At 39.7% G+C, this 18,538-nt stretch overlaps 1 pseudogene; it reads right to left on the reverse strand.

Moving 5' to 3' along the window:
- LOC141807828 (uncharacterized) overlaps positions 1–11,649 on the reverse strand; it is a 32,082-nt pseudogene extending 20,433 nt beyond the window's left edge.
- Between the last annotated feature and the right edge of the window lie 6,889 nt (positions 11,650–18,538).

The raw sequence follows: 18,538 nt of genomic DNA on the forward strand, positions 1-18,538 counted from the left end.
CCAAAGTTAATCAGACTGAAACATTGTTGCAGAAAAAACCTGGATGAACCATGACTTTAAAATCAGTATCAGGAGAAGATTAGATCAGGAGAAAAATATGATTTTGACCTCAGAGTTTGTGGATCACAGCTTGGGATCCTCAACGTATCACACAGAAGTTTCACCTCTGCGCGCTGAAGATCATCTCTGAACTTCAGAGCTGAGGCCAGAGAAGCACAGTCAATCTCTGACAAGTTACAGAACCACAGTCTGAAAATAGATTAAACAGGTTTTAGAAGGTTCTGCAGGGTAAAGTTCAAAGTCTTTGGATTGTTGAGACCAGATAAATATTTTAGGTAACACTTTGTAACATGAATCCATAAATGGTTACAATACATTTAATGACTGGTAAATTAATTTATCAATAAGTTTACCAAAGTCATAGTAATTTCCTTGTAAAAAAAAACAACAGTTTTGTAATGTTTGTGTATTATTTCTCTTAAATTTATATTTTTATGATGATATTGTTCAGCAAAATTATCAGTAATGTATCAAAGCTAACACTAATAGCTTTAACATTCTATCAGTCTTAGATCAGGAGAATATATGGTGTTGACCTTAGAGTCTCCAGTTTGCAGTTTGGACTCTTCAGCCCTTCACACAGAAGTTTAACCCCTAAGTCCTGAAGCTCGTTGTCACCCAGGTCCAGCTCTCTCAAGTGGGAGGGGTCTGACCTCAGAGCCGAGACCACAACTTCATAGTGAATCTCTGCCAGTCCACAGCCGGATAATCTGTAACAATATTTTGGATGTGCTGCTAATAAAAGATAATTACAATATTTGCTTTACCTATGCAAATCTCTGAGTAGTATGTTTTTATATATTTATTTTCATTCCAAGTTTGTTATATTTCAGCATTTGTCAGTGTCACATTTGCACTTACATCGCCTTCCTGCAGTTCCTCACAGCTGGAATCAGTCTCAGTCGACCCTGGTCTGTTGTGTTGTAGTTCTTAAGGTCCAACTCATCCAGAATCTCTTCTGACATCAGCAGCATGTGAGCCAGAGCAGAGCAATGGATCTCAGAGAGTTTCTCTGATCTGTACTTTGACTTCAGGAACTCGATGATCTCCTGATAAACTGACAGGTCCTTCATCTCCATCAGACAATGGAAGATGTTGATGCTTCTGTCAGGAGAGACCTCATCAGTGTTTATCTCCTTTAGGTTGTTGATGACTCTTTCGATCATTTCTGGGCTGTTGTCTGCGTGACCCAGCAAACCTCCTAAGAGTCTCTGGTTTGACTCCAGAGAGAGTCCATGAAGGAAGCGAATGAACAGGTCCAGGTGTCCGTTTCTACTGACAAGGGATTTCTCCATGGCTCTCTTCAGGAAGACATCCAGGGTTGAGCTACCACTATCTGAGTTTATAAACAACTTGGAAATTTTCTTCAAATTGAAAAACGAGAGCCAGGATGTGTTGTCCTCTAGGAAAGCCTCCAGTACGGCTGTGTTCTTGTGTGTGAAGCAGTGGAACATGTAGACAGCAGCCAGAAACTCCTGAACACTCAGATGAACAAAGCTGTAGACTGTTTTCTGGAAGATCACACTCTCTTCTTTAGAGATCTCTGTACAAACTCCAGAGTACACCAAGGCCTCTGTGACATCCAGACCACAGCGCTCCAGGTCTTCTTGGTAGAACATGATGTTTCCTTTCTCCAGGTTTTCAAACGCCAGTCTGCCCAGCTTCAGGAGAACTTCTCCGTCAGCCTCCATCAGCTCCTGAGGACTCGTCTCTTGTCCCTCAGCAACCTTCTTCTTCTTTCTTTGCGTCTGAACCAGCAGGAAGTGTGAGTACAGGTCAGTAAGGGTCTTGGGCAGCTCTCCTCTCTGCTCTGTGCTCATCATGTGCTCCAGAACCGTAGCAGTGATCCAGCAGAAGACTGGGATCTGACACATGATGTGGAGGCTCCTGGACATCTTGATGTGTGAGATGATTCTGTTGGACAGATCTTCATCCCTGAACCTCCTCCTGAAGTACTCCTCCTTCTGGGCGTCAGTGAAGCCTCGGACTTCTGTTACCCTGTCCACACATGAAGGAGGGATCTGATTGGCTGCTGCAGGTCGAGATGTTATCCAGATGAGAGCTGAGGGAAGCAGATTTCCCTTGATGAGGTTTGTTAACAGCACGTTTATCGATGACCTCTGTGTGACGTCAGACACGACCTCAGTGATGTTGAAATCCAGGGGCAGTCTGCTTTCGTCCAGACCGTCAAAGATGAACAAAAGTTTACAGACAGCCAGCGTCTCTGCTGTCAGCTTCTGTAATGTTGGATGGAAAACATGGAGCAGACTGAGGAGACTGTAGCGCTCATCTCTGATCAGGTTCAGCTCCCTGAATGAAAGAGGAACCACCAGACTGAGGTCTTGGTTTTCAGAGCCCTCTGCCCAGTCCAGAGTGAACTTCTGCACTGAGAAAGTTTTTCCAACACCTGAGTCACCGTTTGTCAGAACCACTCTGATGAGTTTCTGTTGGTCAGGTGAAGGTTTGAAGATGTCCTGGCACCTGATTGGTTTGTCAAGGAGGGTCTCCATCTTGGAAGTGATGTAGAGCTCAGTGTAGATCCCTTGGAGGAAGGTTGTTCTCCCTGTTTCATCTGTTCCTTCGTTCACACGTTCACATCTCCTCTTTAGACTGATCTTATGTTCATCTATAACTTCCTGGAAACCACCATCTGCTGGAAGAGAGGATAAATATTCTGAGAATAAACTCAAAACAGAAATCTCAAAATAACAGTTTTTACAGTGAAATGCCGCACTGGTTGGTTTTGTTCTTGATCCTTCCCAACACTGGGGGCAGCTTGAGTCTCCTGGTGAAGTGGACTGGTCCCAGTATGAGGTGATGCACTGTCTACAGAACCAGTGTCCACAGCTGGTAGAGACTGGATCCTTCAGGACATCCTTACATAAAAAACAGCTGGACAACAGGAGGGCGGGTCACAAAAATGTTTTTGTTATATCAGAAAATAAAAATAATATCAGTTGGATCATAAATGTTTTTGTCAAATTAAATCCAATAAAAGACAATTTAAGAAACCCTGCAAATCTTTTCTAAAAACTCATCACAGCGGCTGAGAATCTAGACCATGGTGATGTAAGGAAATCAAAAAGTCAACCTGCTGTGATTTTTTTTTTCTTCACTGAATCTGAAAAACAATCTTTTAACAGTTTGGCAGATTTGTATTATGCTATGTGTGTATTTTAGTTATGTTATTCAAATGCAGCATTTGGTATGCCACTGATTGCTCAGTGACATGTGTCAATCCCTCTACCCTGCGTGTCAATCGCTCAGCGACTCATGCCAATCCCTTTTTGGTCAAGCACCAACTTTGTAAGTTGTCAACGCTGGCGGGTTTGTGAAAAAAACTTGAAATTTGACCTTATCTCCTGGCCGCACCCATTTAACTACAACAAATCCTTTGATGGGCTTCCAGTTTGTGTCACTGGGCAATTGGCATGAGCACCTGATGGATTGGCATGTGTTGCTTAGTGATTGACACGCCTCACTGGGGGAATGGCCTGTGTCTCTTAGCGATCGCCACTAGTCCCTGAGGGGTTGGCACATGTCATTGAGTGATTGACACAAGTGGCTGACTGATTGGCATGAGTCACTAAGGGATTGGCGCAAGTCGATGAGGGATTGGGGTGAGTGGCAAGTGACTGACAAGAGTCCCAATGGGGTTGGCACAAATGACTGAGTGATTGACACAAGTTACTGAGGGATCGGTATTTAACCTTTGTATACACCTCATTCTGAAAGTAAAGTGCCAATCCCAATGGACATTTAATCGGTTTCATAGGGGTGGAATATTCCTTTCCTCAAACCGATTGAGGTATCATGTATCCACTCAAACGGAAAGTTGTCAGGGTACGTTCTTTCAGTGCATGCTCAGATATGATGTAAGACGCAACTAGAGACGTTCCTCAATTTTACGTCCTCAATCACGTGATGTTTACGTTTTTCTTTGCATGCCCCATTGACTATTCTGTTTGATTATAGCGGTGCATGTAGACCAGAGATTGGAATATTCCTTTCCATGTATACTATTGTTTTCGGAAAAGTCATTCAGAAAGATTCCATTCAGAAAAACAAGAAACTTTTCATGTAACCGTGGCAAGTGACACGTGGCGCTGAGGGAATGGCATTGGATGCTAAGAGATTGACACATGTCACTGACAGTGGCAGCTGGTCAATAGAGGGTGCTCAGGCACCGTGCTACCACCCACAACATTACCTTGAGTAAAACTTCAGGTTTATAAAAAAGTGATAAAAATTCCTTTTTTTTGCTGAGTCCTTTTAAACCAGTGATCCCCAAACTATGGCCCGGGGGCCAGATATGGCCTCCCTCCACATTTTGCCCAGCCCCCTGAACAATACCAGAGGTGCATTGTCATTTTTTTTTTTTGTCTGGCCACATGATTGAGATTTACTCATGCATAGAACGTGACTTTCTGCAGTTTGTGGCCTATCTAAAACCCCTCCCTTAAAAAAAAAAAAAAAAAAAAAATCCTGTTACACAACCATACTGGTAGCGAAATGTATTGTGCTGGGAGGTGTTGTATCACTAAGTTTGGTTTCTTAGCCTGCTGGCTTTCTGGTTTTCACAGTTAAGTTAATGAGAGAGCTGCAAACAGTGGTGTCTACAAGAAAGTTAATATTTTATGGTCTTTTTTTCTGTGAAATACCTGAAAAGGGTTATTTAGCGATTATTTAATTCATAAATATTGTTGTATATTTCATTAATAGTGTTATTTATTTTCTGGTTTTTTTTTCCTGTCAAGATCAAAGGGTTGTTAATTTTGGTTAACATATATATTAATATGTGTGGCTTTCTGTAAACAAATATTTACATTTGGACACTTTTTTTTTTTTTTTTCATCGTCACACTTTTTTTTACAAACTGACCCTGGCCCCCCATCAGAGAAGTGAAAAGTTGTTTGGCCCTGATGGGAAAAAGTTTGGGGACCCCTGTTTTAAACTGTGAACATAAAGTCTGAATACAAAGATTTTTTTTCTGATAGTGTGAAGGACTAGGAAAGACTTACTGTTCCTTTGAAGGTCCTGGTTCATTACTGAAGTTTGGACCATCACCTTTGGACCGGTCACTCATCACAGAAGGGGAGCTAGACATTAAACACATTGTTCTGTGAAATTACATTTTGTGCTTAGTCTTTATTAAAAAGTTAATCCTATTGACAGTATTAATGCAGCCAGCCTGCCCATCTTGAGCCAAACCCTGTTTTAAATTTTTGCTTAAAATTACTATTTAACAATTCGTCAAACAAATAATACTACAGAGAGAGAAACAGACCAAAACATCAAGCAGGAGTCGTAATGTTTGTCTGTGGTCATTATTTACCCTTAGGGAGACGGACAGACTCTGGACACTGACTTCTTCTGAATTGTCAACACAAAGTCTGACTACAATGATCTTTTTCTGGTAGTGTTGAGGTCTTGAAATGTCTTACTGATTCTTTGAAGGTCCTGGTTCATTACTGAAGTTTGGAACATCACCTTTGGACCGGTCACTCATCACAGAAGGAGATCTAGACATTAAACACATTGAGCTGTGAAATGCCTTTCTGTGTTAAGTTTTTATTACTAAATATATCCAATTGAAAGTTTGGGCTGCAGTGATAAACCAATGAAATCAAAAGAGTATTTTGATGAAAGCCTTGACTATATCTTTTTTTTTATTGTTGCATTGTTGCACAATGATTTCCTTCTTAAGTTACCTGATTCATGACAACATTTTTTGATATTTAATTCTCTTAAAGAAGGTCTTATTGACGATTATTGTTATCATATGTATGGCAAAATAATGCTTTGAGACATGGAGGATGACAAGTAATTATATCTAATCAAAGTTGTTAAGTATTACTTAAATACAGGTTATTTTAAGTATTATGGAATAATATTTAATTGATGTAGTTAGACACCACTGCACATGGGGTTTATCTGATTCATTTAATAATAATGTAAGCCTGTAGAAGGTGTTATAGACCTTTATTTATGAATTACAACAAAAAGGTATTGTTTGCTCTGCTTTAATGTATACTCATACTTTTTTTTTCTCATTTTAACCTCATTCAAAGAACAACAACAACAAACCTCAAGCGACTGCTTGACAGAAAACAGCTAGAAGCTGTCTTAATAGATTGCATCATGAAAATGAGAATCAGCAAGAAATAACCTGTTATTAGTTCACCTGTTTACACTGAAATCACTGTATTACAACCCCCATTGGTTTTTAAGTCAAAGGAAGTTGAAGAAAAAAGGTGTATGTTTTATTTCCAACTCATAGGTTAATAAAAAAATTTGTTCACCCAATCATTGTTTACCCTCATAATGACTCACAGACTCTGGAAACTGACTTCTTCAAAACTGTCAACACAAAATCTAAATACACAGATCTTTTTCTGATTGTGTGAAGGACTAGAAAATGACTTACTGTGTGTTTGAGGGTCCTGGTTCATTACTAAAGTTTGGACCATCACCTTTGGACCGGCAACTTACCACAGAAGGAGATCTAGACATGAAAAACATTGTTTTGTGAAATTACTTTTGGTGCTTATCATTATTTATCCCCAGAAAGACTGGCAGACTCTGAAAACTGACTCCTTTTGAATAGTGAACACAAAGTCTGAATACACAGATCTTTATCTGATAGTGTGGGAGACTTGAAATGCCTTACTGTTCCTTTGAGGGTCCTGGTTCATTACTGAAGTTTGGACCATCACCTTTGGACCGGTCACTTATCACAGAAGGAGATCTAGACATTAAACACATTGTTCTGTGAAATTACATTGAGACATATGGATTTTAGAGCTTGAGTGCTACACAGCATCCTAATACTTCATCACACCCAGAGATAGGCTGCACTGAGCTGTTGTAATGGGATACACCTCTTTACCTTTAAAAGCAAAAGACTTCACATTTAAATTTTCATTATTGTGTTTGATATGAAGAAATGCTGCTTTATTTTGAGTTTTCTTACCCTACGCCTCTTTCAAGTTCAGGTGTACCACTGAGGTCTGGAGAGTGATCTTTAGACCAGCCACTCGCCTCAGATAAGGCACTGGACATCAGGACACATTGAGTTTGAGAGTTTGAGATAAATTCTTTTCACTGAGTCCTACTACTTATATCAAAGAATGGTCTTGACTGAACACTCTGCCAACCATGAGAAACTAAAGTCACTTTTTCTAATTCATTTTTTTATTTATTTGTTGTTGTTTTTTTAATATATTTTTTATTTTTATATTATTTATGTTTTTTTAATTTTTATAGTAATAATAATAATAATAATAATAATAATAATTATTATTATTATTATTAGTTTTTACTATTTTTGCTAATATTACTATTATTTTTACTATTATTACTATTATTATTAATATTATTATTATTATTATTATTATTATTATTATTATTATTATTATTATATATTTATTTATTTATTTATTTATTTATTTTTCTAAAGTCGAGCTCAGGGAGGACGAAAACCTCCCATGTTGCAGAAGGACAAAAGCTTGCTTGAGCTTTATTATCAGTATGAATATGGACCATGAACGTGAGGCCACACAATCCCTCTGATGTTTTGGGTTTTAGGCAGGAGGTGTCTGAAAAATTTTGAAAGACAAAAAAAAAAGAAGTGACTTTTAAATTATCAGTATTAAGTTAGACATTAAAAAATCAATCAATCAATCAATCTTTATTTATATAGCGCCAAATCATAACAAGTGTTATTTCAAGACACTTTACAAAAACATTTACAGGTCTAGACCCGTAAATGTTAATAAAATTTTATTAGCAGAAACCCAACATCAAGACAAGATAAGGAGTCTTATCTTATCTTAATCCACCATGAGTACAGGACTTTGCAGCATTTAGCAAGTTACAATGGCAAGGAAAAACTTCCCTTTAACGGGCAGAAACCTCGGACAGAACCAGACTCATGTTAGACAGACATCTGTCTCGACTGTGTTGGGGTTAGAGAGAGACAGATAGAGGAGAGAGAGTGGGAGAGAGGGGGGAGAAAAAAGGAGGGGGGGGGGGGGGATACACACACACGCACACAGACACACACACAGACACACACACAGACACACATACACACACACACACACACAGAAAGGGAGAGAGAGAGAAACAGACGCAGTCTGAAGTTTGGCGCTGTGGCGACAGTTAAGGAGAAACCAGCAGGCCAAATCCAAAGCTGTAGTAGCTGGTGTCGGACAGGAGCACAGCAGCAGGCCGTCTTCTTCACCGATCCCCAGGAACCTACAAGACAAACTCAGACCCTCCCAGAGAGGTGTATGGTCAGTAACTATAACAGGACAGTAAGACTAGAAGTTAGACTGACAGAAAAAGAGGGAAACAGGAGCCCTGTGTGTCAGTTCCCCCTAGCAGTCTAAACCTATAGCAGCATAACTAAGAGCTGGTTCAGATCTGATCCAGCTCTAACTGTAAGCTTTATCAAAAAGGAAAGTTTTAAGTCTACTCTTAAAGGTTGAGACCGTGTCTGCTCCCCGGACCTCAACCGGTAAGTTATTCCAAAGAAGAGGAGCCTGATAACTAAAGGCTCGACCTCCCATACTACTTTTAGAGACCCTAGGTACAACGAGCAGACCAGCATGTTGAGAACGCAAAGACCTAGACGGATTATACGGAACAATTAAGTCTTTAAGATACGATGGCCCGATGCCATTAAGCGCTTTGTAAGTCAAAAGAAGAATTTTAAACTCTATCCTAGATTTTATAGGTAACCAGTGTAGAGACGCTAACACTGGAGAGATGTGCTCTCTCCTCCCAGTCCAAGTCAGTACCCGAGCGGCAGCATTCTGAACCAGCTGAAGAGTCCTAATAGACTTATTAGGACAGCCGGATAAAAGAGAGTTACAGTAGTCCAGCCTAGAAGAAAAGAAAGCATGGACCAGTTTCTCAGCGTCGCTCCGAGACAAGATGTGTCTAATTCTCTTGATATTGCGAAGATGAAAAAATGCCGTCCTTGAGACCTGTTGGATGTGAGAGTTAAAGGACAGGTCCTGATCCAAAAGAACTCCCAGGTTCCTGACAGTGGTGCTGGAAGCCAAGCTGATGTCGTCAGAAGCGGCGATGTTGTTCAAGAAAGCTTCTCTGAGATGTTTAGGTCCAAGAACAATGACTTCAGTCTTCTCTGAGTTCAGCAGTAAGAAGTTTCTGCTCATCCAGGACCTTACGTCTTTGAGGCATGCTTCAAGTTTAGATAAGCGGTTGGTTTCTTCAGGCTTCATTGACAAGTAAAGCTGAGTGTCATCTGCATAGCAGTGAAAGTTTATGGAGTGTTTCCTCAATATAGTGCCGAGAGGAAGCATATACAAGATGAAAAGAATCGGTCCGAGCACTGAACCTTGAGGAACTCCATATTGCACCCTGGTGTGAGAAGAAGAGACGTTGTTCACATGAACAAACTGATGTCGATCCGAAAGATACGATCGAAGCCAGGCTAAAGCGGTTCCTGAGATACCAAGAAGACTCTCTAATCTCCTCAGAAGAATGCAATGATCAATAGTGTCGAAAGCGGCACTAAGATCAAGCAAGACAAGCACAGAAAGAAGACCACTGTCCGAAGCCAAAAGTAGATCGTTGGTTACTTTCAGCAGCGCAGTCTCAGTGCTGTGGTGAGCTCTGAACCCAGACTGAAAGACCTCAAAAAGACTGTTGCTATGAAGAAAATCACAGAGCTGACTCGCAACAACTTTCTCCAAGATCTTAGAAACGAAAGAGAGGTTAGATATCGGTCTGTAGTTGACAAAAGAGCCTGAATCAAGTGTAGGCTTTTTAAGAAGAGGCTTAATAACAGCAACTTTGAAAAGTTGGGGCACGTAGCCCGACAGTAAAGACGCATTAATCATCCTTAGTAAAGAAGATCCGACCAAGGGAAAGACTTCCTTTAACAGCCAAGCTGGGATGGGATCCAGAAGACAAGTTGATGGTTTGGCTGAAGTGACAGTTGAATCCAGCTCTGACAGGTCCACAGGCGAGAAGCAGTCCAGGAGTATATTAGCTCTAAGCGACGTTTCCGCAAATTCGCCATCGATCGAAGGTTCTATCACGGTTGCATGTAACACGCTACTAATTTTATCTCTAATTTTTAATATCTTATTGTTAAAAAAGCTCATAAAGCCCTCACTGCTAAGCGATAGAGGAACGCATGGTTCAGTAGAGCTATGACTGTTTGTCAGCCTGGCTACAGTGCTGAAAAGGAATCTAGGATTGTTTTTATTCTCTTCTATAAGAGTCGAGTAGTAAGTTGCACGCGCAAGTCGCAAAGCCTTTCTATATTCATTTAGACTATTTTTCCAACGCAAGCAGGATTCGGTTGTTTTAGTCGAACGCCATATTCTTTCTAATTTCCTCGATTGTTGTTTGAGCTCACGAGTTTGAGCGTTGTACCACGGAGCGGAACGATGTCGTCTGAGAGTCCTCTGTCTGAGCAAAATGCTGCTCAACTATTTTTTACTGTGTGACTGGGAGTTTAGGTCTGTCACTGAGGTCTGGAGGACGATCCTTAGACCAGTCTCAGATAAAGAACTTGACATCTGAGAAAATTTTGTCTCGATATCTCTGTCAAAATGTTTAAAGAGGTCATTTGTTAAAATCTGTTTTTGCAGTAGCGCAGGGATCTTAACACGTCAAATGCGATAAATTATAGAAAAATGTTAGTGTTCAGTCACACAGAGATGTTGATCAAACTCTGTTGTGGCAGAGGTCAGATAAGGGACCGTTTTTGTTTTTTTGTAGAATGGTCTGACTCGTTCTACCCCTGAGGACAAAAAAGAGAAGGGCCAGATTAAGGTCCTAAGTGTTCCCTGAACAGATGAGTCTTCAGACATCTCTTAAAGTAGAAAGGGACTCTGTGGATCTTATAGAGTTAGGTAATTCATTCCACCATTTGGGAACAACAGAGGAGAAGAGTCTGGCTAGAGATTTGGAGCCGCGCTTGGCTGGGAGCACCAGGCGTCTTTCACAAGCAGAGTGTAGTGGGCGAGAAGGAGTGTAGACCTAGATGAGGGACCCCAGGTAGGCAGGTATTTTGCACTCTATAGGTATTGGAAGTCCTGTGTAAGTTTAAAGTTGATAAAGTCATTTGAAAACTTGAATTTCACAGTTAAGTCTTGAGAACTTTTCCTGATTAAATTATAGTAACGTTTCTTAAACTGCACTTCACATTTAACAAGTACTTAAGATTGACGTGTTGTTTAAGCTTATGTCACTAGTATGTGTATTTATTGATTAAGTCATCTTCCAGAAAGCCATTTCAAATGAAAAACGCTTCCCATGTGAAATATTTATAAGCAATGAATTACGACTGAGTGTGATTAATTATTTACAAAGCCTCCAAATAATTACACTAATCCTTAACTGAGTCCCACCACTTGTATCAAAGAATGACCTCTGCCAACCATGAAAAAAAAAAAAAAGTTACAAAAAAAGTGCTGCTGCTAAACTAAAAGTTCTCTTACCCTTTGTTTGGAAGTTCAGGTCTGTCACTGAGGTCTGGAGGATGATCTTTAGACCAGCCACTCGCCTCGGATAAGGAACTAGACATCCGAGACATTTTTCCGTCAATATCTCTGTCGAAAATTAAAAAGAAGTCGTTTATTTAAAGCCAACATTAACTGGAATCTTTCAATCGTAAAAAACTAACTTCAATTTTAAATTTTCAGTGTCAAGCTTGGTATGAACAAATGATGCTGCTAAGCTAACACAGCTCTCTTACCGTGAGTCTGGAAGTTCAGGTCCGTCACTGAGGTCTGTAGGATGATCTTTAGACCAGTCACTCGCCTCGGGTAAAGGGTTGGATTTATTAGACTTCCTTCTTTCCTTATTTCTGTCATAAAATTCAAAGAAATTATTTTATGTCAAAGACTGATCTTAACTGGACACTCCCAAGCATAATAAACTGACTGCACCATAAAGTGTCATCGTTAAGTTTGAGCTGCTGTAACTCTTTGATTGTTTTGAAGTTACCGTTTGTCTGTGGGTGCAGGTTTTATCCTGAAGTCTGGAGGGTGATCTTTGGACCAGTCACTGTCCACAGAGACACAGTCAGACATGGCCGACTGTCCTTTGTTCTCCTCCATGTCCGTAGAGTCACTTATCCCCTGATATTCAGACATGTACACATGTATGTGGTTTAACACATAATTAGTTTTGCATACTGTGACATACACTCACCAGCCACTTTATTAGGCACACCTGTCCAACTGCTCGTTACCGCAAATTTCTAATCAGCCAATCACATGACAGCAACTCAACACATTTAGGCACGTAGACATGGTCAAGACAATCTGCTGCTGTTCAAACTGAGCATCAGAATGGAGAAGAAAGGTGATTTAACGGACTTTGAACGTGGCATGGTTGCTGGTCTGAGTATTTCAGAAACTGCTGATCTACTGGGATTTTAACCCACAACCATCTCTAGGGTTTACAGAGAATGGTCCCAAAAAGAGAAAATATCCAGTGAGCAGCAGTTCTGTGGGACAAAATGCCTTGTTGATGCCAGAGGTCAGAGGAGAATGGACAGACTGGTTGGAGCTGATAGAAAGGCAACAGTAACTCAAATAACCACTGGTTACAACCGAGGTCTGCAGAAGAGCATCTCTGAACACACAACACGTCCAACCTTGAGGCAGATGGGCTACAGCAGCAGAAGACCACACCGGGTGACCCTCCTGTCAGCTAAGAACAGGAAACTGAGGCTACAATTCACACAGCAACACCAAAACTGGACAATAGAAGATTGGAGAAACGTTGCCTGGTCTGATGAGTCTGGATTTCTGCTCCACATTCAGATGGTAGGGTCAGAATTTGGCCTCAACAACATGAAAGCATGGATCCATCCTGCCTTGTATCAACGGTTCAGGCTGCTGCTGCTGGTGTAATGGTGTGGGGGATATTTTCTTGGCTCACTTTGGGCCCCTTAGTACCAACTGAGCATGGTTTAAAGTCCACAGCCTACCTGAGTATTGTTGCTGACCATGTCCATCCCTTTATGAGCACAGTGTACCCATCTTCTGATGGCTACTTCCAGCAGGATAACGCTCCATGTCATAAAGCTGGAATCATCTCAGACTGCTTTCTTCAACATGACAATGAGTTCCCTGTACTCAAATGTCCTCCACAGTCCCCAGATCTCAATCCAATAGAGCACCTTTGGGATGTGGTGGAACGGGAGATTCTCATCATGGATGTTCAGCCGACAAATCTGCAGCAACTGTGTGATGCTATCATGTCAATATGGACCAAATTCTCTGAGGAATGTTTCCAGGACCTTGTTGAATCTATGCCACCAAGGATTAAGGCAGTTCTGAAGGAAAAGGGGTCCAACCTGGTACTAGCAAGGTGTACTAAATAAAGTGGCAGGTGAGTGTATTTGAGCTGAGTTTACATTAACCTTGAACTCATTTGACACTGCCTTCAACTTTCTTGCCTCACCTGTTTCTCATTCCACAGCTTGAAACAACAATCTGTGAATTCCCCATCGGCTTCTGTATTTTATCTTCCTGATTATCTGAAGTGGTGATGAATCAGTTTTGTCTGTCTGCCACTTGCAGCCTGGTATGTACCCTGTCCTGTTTGGGGTTGTGTGACTTTGACTTCACCACCTGACTCTACAATCCTGCACTGACAGTGAAAAACCTGCCAGGTACCAGAATCCTTCTCAGAGTATTTTATTAGACTTAGACTGACCTTTAAAAAGCTTCAAAGGTTCAACCATGGCTGGATTTATTAAGACAAAATGACTCAGCTTGAATGGTTTAAATGATACAGTGATTAAAATAAACATCACTGTCATCTTTGGCCTCTGAGAAAAAAACAGTTGCCCCGTGAGAAAGAATCATGGCTTCTGTTTACTCTGCAAACAGCCTCTATTTACCTATTCTATAACTCAACACCCAGCAGTGGAAGAATCTGTCTTCATCTGGATGTTATTAACAGTTGTTATATTTGTCAAGCCCTTGCTAAAAAATCTAATAAATCTATTTTTAATAATAATAACAATGATACATAAAATTATCATTTTTTATTTTTTGATACCAGAAGCAAAGGGAAGACAAAATGCCACACTTACAGCCCTGTTCCAGTCCCTGCTATCATCAACATAGTGATTTAAAGTCTACTACTCAACAATTTCTTCTTTAAAATGAAGAACCACAAACTTTAGCAGTAAAACAATGAATTTAGATTATTACTCACCCTGTGTCAGAAACTTTGTCTTCCTCCGTCTGCTCCATCCGCCTCTCTGGCTGACCTTAGAAAAACAGCATGCGCTCACTTTTTTTCTTCCATAGTTTGTTTTGTGCAAACCTGTTTTACCTGTTTGGAGTTTCCTCTTCTGGCCTTTTACGGGAATAGGCGGGTGTTTACTTTAACAAGCTTTAAGTTCAACATATTGACTCCAACAGAATGACTGGGTAAAGATTTCAAGCGAGGTCACGTCTCTTTACTGATGCTCGTGGTTGTGGAAACAATTAAAGCTGAATTTTATAGTGCTCAAGTTTTCACTGTGAGATTTTTCTGGTGACACTTCTTCACAGAGTTCAGTTTGAAAGTCTAATCAGACGTATACGCTGTGTTCCAATTTATTGAGCAAAGTGATCTTTCCTTGAAAATCTGGAAAGCTGCTGTTGAGACAGAAACAGTGTTTTACTATGTTTTTTTTTTTCTAAAATGTCCAAAGTCAGTGGCGAACACAGACATTTTGAAGAAAAAATAAAAGGCATATTCAGCGCATACTCGTCACTGAAGAAGGCACTTATTTCTGCGTGTATTCCAGGGCACTTTAGCAGACATGTTGGCCCCCAAAGAGGGCTCTTTCTGACCCAAGGGGTTATCGATAATATTGATACCAACGTTGGTATTGATATCGAATGATACCAGTGTAAAAAGATCGATGCCCTAGTTTAATTTTTTCTCCTGCATGCACTGACTGCTGCGGTTTTATAAAATTGGCGACCTGGCTGTTTAAGTGTAAGTGCTGCTGTGTCACAGCGCGGAGCAGCACTCTCTTTGCACCGTCCTGTGGCTCAGCAGCACCAGGGAAACAAGCAAACAGTGCAAACAATGAAAATAAGGATACATAAAGATATAATTAAATAGGTGTTACCGTAAAAATTATGAACAGAAAAGTTGATCTCCAAGAAATATTTACACAACAGTACACGCATAAAATATGTGGATACTGATAACATAAAGGTAAAAAAAAAAAAAAAAACTACAGAAAATAAATGTAAAATTGTGAAATTAAAACAAATATATTGAATATCCTATGGCTCTTACTTGATTAAATATATATATATTTTTTAATAGCGTTTAAGTGTAAAAATTCTTTATACTTTATTCGTTTAAAAAAACAGCGAAATAATGGAAGAACTTTTTAGATCATTTTAATTTTACCTTAAAATGATCATTTTTGCAGTTTATTTTATTAAGAGTAGACTTCCACAAAAAACAATTTTTCGGGAAAAATGTGTTTTACTATTGTTCTGTTGTTTCTGAACATGAATGGTTATCATTACATTAAATTTTGTAGTCACCTTTGAATTTTGCTCAAATTCTGTCCTAGGTTTTAACAACATAATCAAAATAAAGAAATCACAAAACCACGTAAGGGGCAGCAGTGTGATAATACATCAACCTTTAATATTAAAATATATCGGTATCAGCGATACTAGCCCCGTATTTACTTGGTATGGAATCAATACCAAAATTCCCAGTATCGCCCACCTCTAAAATAACTGAATTTCATGGCTTTAAAAAGCATATTTACAGCCTGGTTTAGGAAATGGCTTCGATCTAAAAAGCTGATTTCACTATCGGCACATGCGGATCGGGTCGCGGGTTTTAGTTTGACACATCAAAATTAATATAAAGTAATAATAAATACAATAAAATAAAAACGTAAGTTGTAAGCTGGTTGTAAGGCTGTGACATGATCACGGCTCGTACCTGCTAAGTGTCGCTTAAGTCTGGACAGAAAGTAAATCTACTATTACACATGTAAAGGTCCTTTTAAGAGATTAAAAGATTAAAAGCATTAAACGTAAAAAAACAAGTGATTTTACAGTTGTATGTGAGAAGATCACAGAGCGTTGATGGTGGAGCTGAAGTCCAGCTTTTATTGGAAGAGTTGCTTCATTCAGGTGCGTTGTTTATTGTTGTGGTAAACAACTGTTGTTTTACGGGTTGCGGTACTAATCTGGCTGATGCGCGGGTTTGCGGTTCGGGTGAGGGTTTGTACGTCCCCGGGTCGGGTCGGGGCGGATCTTGAAAATTGGACCCGTGCAGGACTCTGCTGCCGGGCGCCATGTAGCTGTTGGAAAGGAAACTCCAACCCAGCGTCATAGCAAACATGGCTGCGTCTGCAGATTGGCTTCATGTCACGATATATCAAGAGCAGACGGGTGACGCTGTGGATGCTAGGTCCATGTTTTATACAGTCTATGGGTTTGACTTAAGAGGGCACGTTGGCACGCAGCAGGGTGGTTTGGCCCCAAAAAGGATATACTTGCATGCAGTATGGTACCCAAGAACGCACTTTAGCATTCATTCCGGGCACGTTAGCACATGCTTCTCAACAAGTGGTCCATGGAGGGGTGCGACCACCCCCTTGTCCCCCTTCTGTGCACACCACTGTCCCAAGTGCTGTTAAACAGATATATTAATTTTGAACACAGAAACTAACCTATTCCACAAAAACCTGAAACTACAGGGGTCAAATTCACTAATTAGGAGCACAGAATACAAATAAAATGTCCCTTCATTTCTAAAACCTACTGATGAGCCCCCCCATGAGGATCCAGTCCACAGCGGATCAGGTTCTCATGTGGATTTGAAGCAGACACTCTCAGTTATGGAGAGCTCAGTGACCCTCCTGTTAGTGTTTTTCTCTCTTCATTTTTTCTGAACTCTTTCAACCTGAATGCTTCAGGAGCCACATTAATCATCAGAGCTGTCAATCATGGTGTCACACCTGCTCTTTTAAAACTGAAGTTGTGGAAAAAAAATGGCACTGGGACATTAAACAGAAAGATAAAACAGAGAAAAGTATAGGAGGGGTATTTAAATGTTATAGTTTGGCTGCTTTTATCTCTGTTAACAAAGAAAATATGGCATTCACTTCATTACAGTCTGTGGTCTCATCTGATTCTTAATACAGCAGCTCCATCTAGTGGCAAAAAAAATCAACTACATGCACAAAATACTGAGCACACATAAAATCAGTATGACTGATTTTTTTAAATTCACCATCTAATAAAATAATCTATAATCTAATAACACAGAGAGGTAGATTAAAAACAGAAATGAGCGGTTACTTTTCTTTTTCTCCTGTTGATTCTTTTTCTTTATAGAGAAGTAGAGTCTGAGAGAAACACACATCTCATTAGTGAGCATGGAGTTTGAAAAGACTAAAAGTTCCACATCATAAACTAGGTCATATTAACAAAATTTAGAGTTCATGAACACATGTAGGTGTCCTCGTTTCCTCCCTCCTCTTTTCATTTCCTTGCATCCCTCAATGCATCTTTGGACGAGGTGAGTTAATGGTGCAAGTACGTGATGTACAAATGTCAAGTTGTAAGAGAAGGACACAAGTGAAGGACCCAAGTCAACAAAGCAGTAACAATACAGATGTCGTAAGGAAACACAACAAGGGTAGGATGCAAGTGAGGGACACAAGTAAAGTACGCAAGAAGAAGACGTAAGTAGATGACTCAAGTGAACATCACAGGTAAATGCTGCAAGTGACAAAAATAAGTTAATGTAAGCAACTGAAGCAAGTAAACAAAGCCAGGGAAGGATGCAGGTGCCGACTGCAGGACGCAAGGAAACGATGTAAGTTAATGATATAAGTGAGCAATGCAAGTGGAAAACACAAACAAATGACATGATTTTGGAAGTAAAGTGGAAAAACAACACAAGTTAAAGATACAACTGGACGATGAATGTGGAGGATGTAACTGAAAGGTGTAAAGATTGAACTTTAAAGCTTAATGATCCACCGATTGTTTTATTTACAATAGTGACACCTACTGGAAGGGAATTTCTGTACATGACGGGGCACTTGCACTTTATCCTTAATGTAAAATATAAGGTTTTCTGCTGTTGGAGCAAACTTCCAGTTCATGTTAGACCCATGGACTTACAGTGATAATGTAACAACCAGAATCAGAAAGGGGAAGTTCAATTGTTTTATAATAATAATAATAATAATAATGATAATAATAATAATAATAATAATAATAACAATAATAATAATAATAATAAAAATGTCATTATTATTTTTATATAGTTAGAGAAATTGTGGTAAGTCAAAACCAAGGTACAGATGAGAATAAACAATAATTCCTTTATTATCTTTATAAAAATTTTACAACAAAATTGATCAAAATTCATTACAAAGTGCAGTAAACAACAAACAAATTCAAATTATGAATGAATAAAATTTGAGGAA

This window comes from Halichoeres trimaculatus, unplaced genomic scaffold, assembly GCF_033239565.1.
Source record: "Halichoeres trimaculatus isolate MK-OKI-2021-1 unplaced genomic scaffold, fHalTri1.1 fHalTri1_scaffold_18, whole genome shotgun sequence".
In the NCBI taxonomy this organism is placed as follows: Eukaryota; Metazoa; Chordata; class Actinopteri; order Labriformes; family Labridae; genus Halichoeres; species Halichoeres trimaculatus.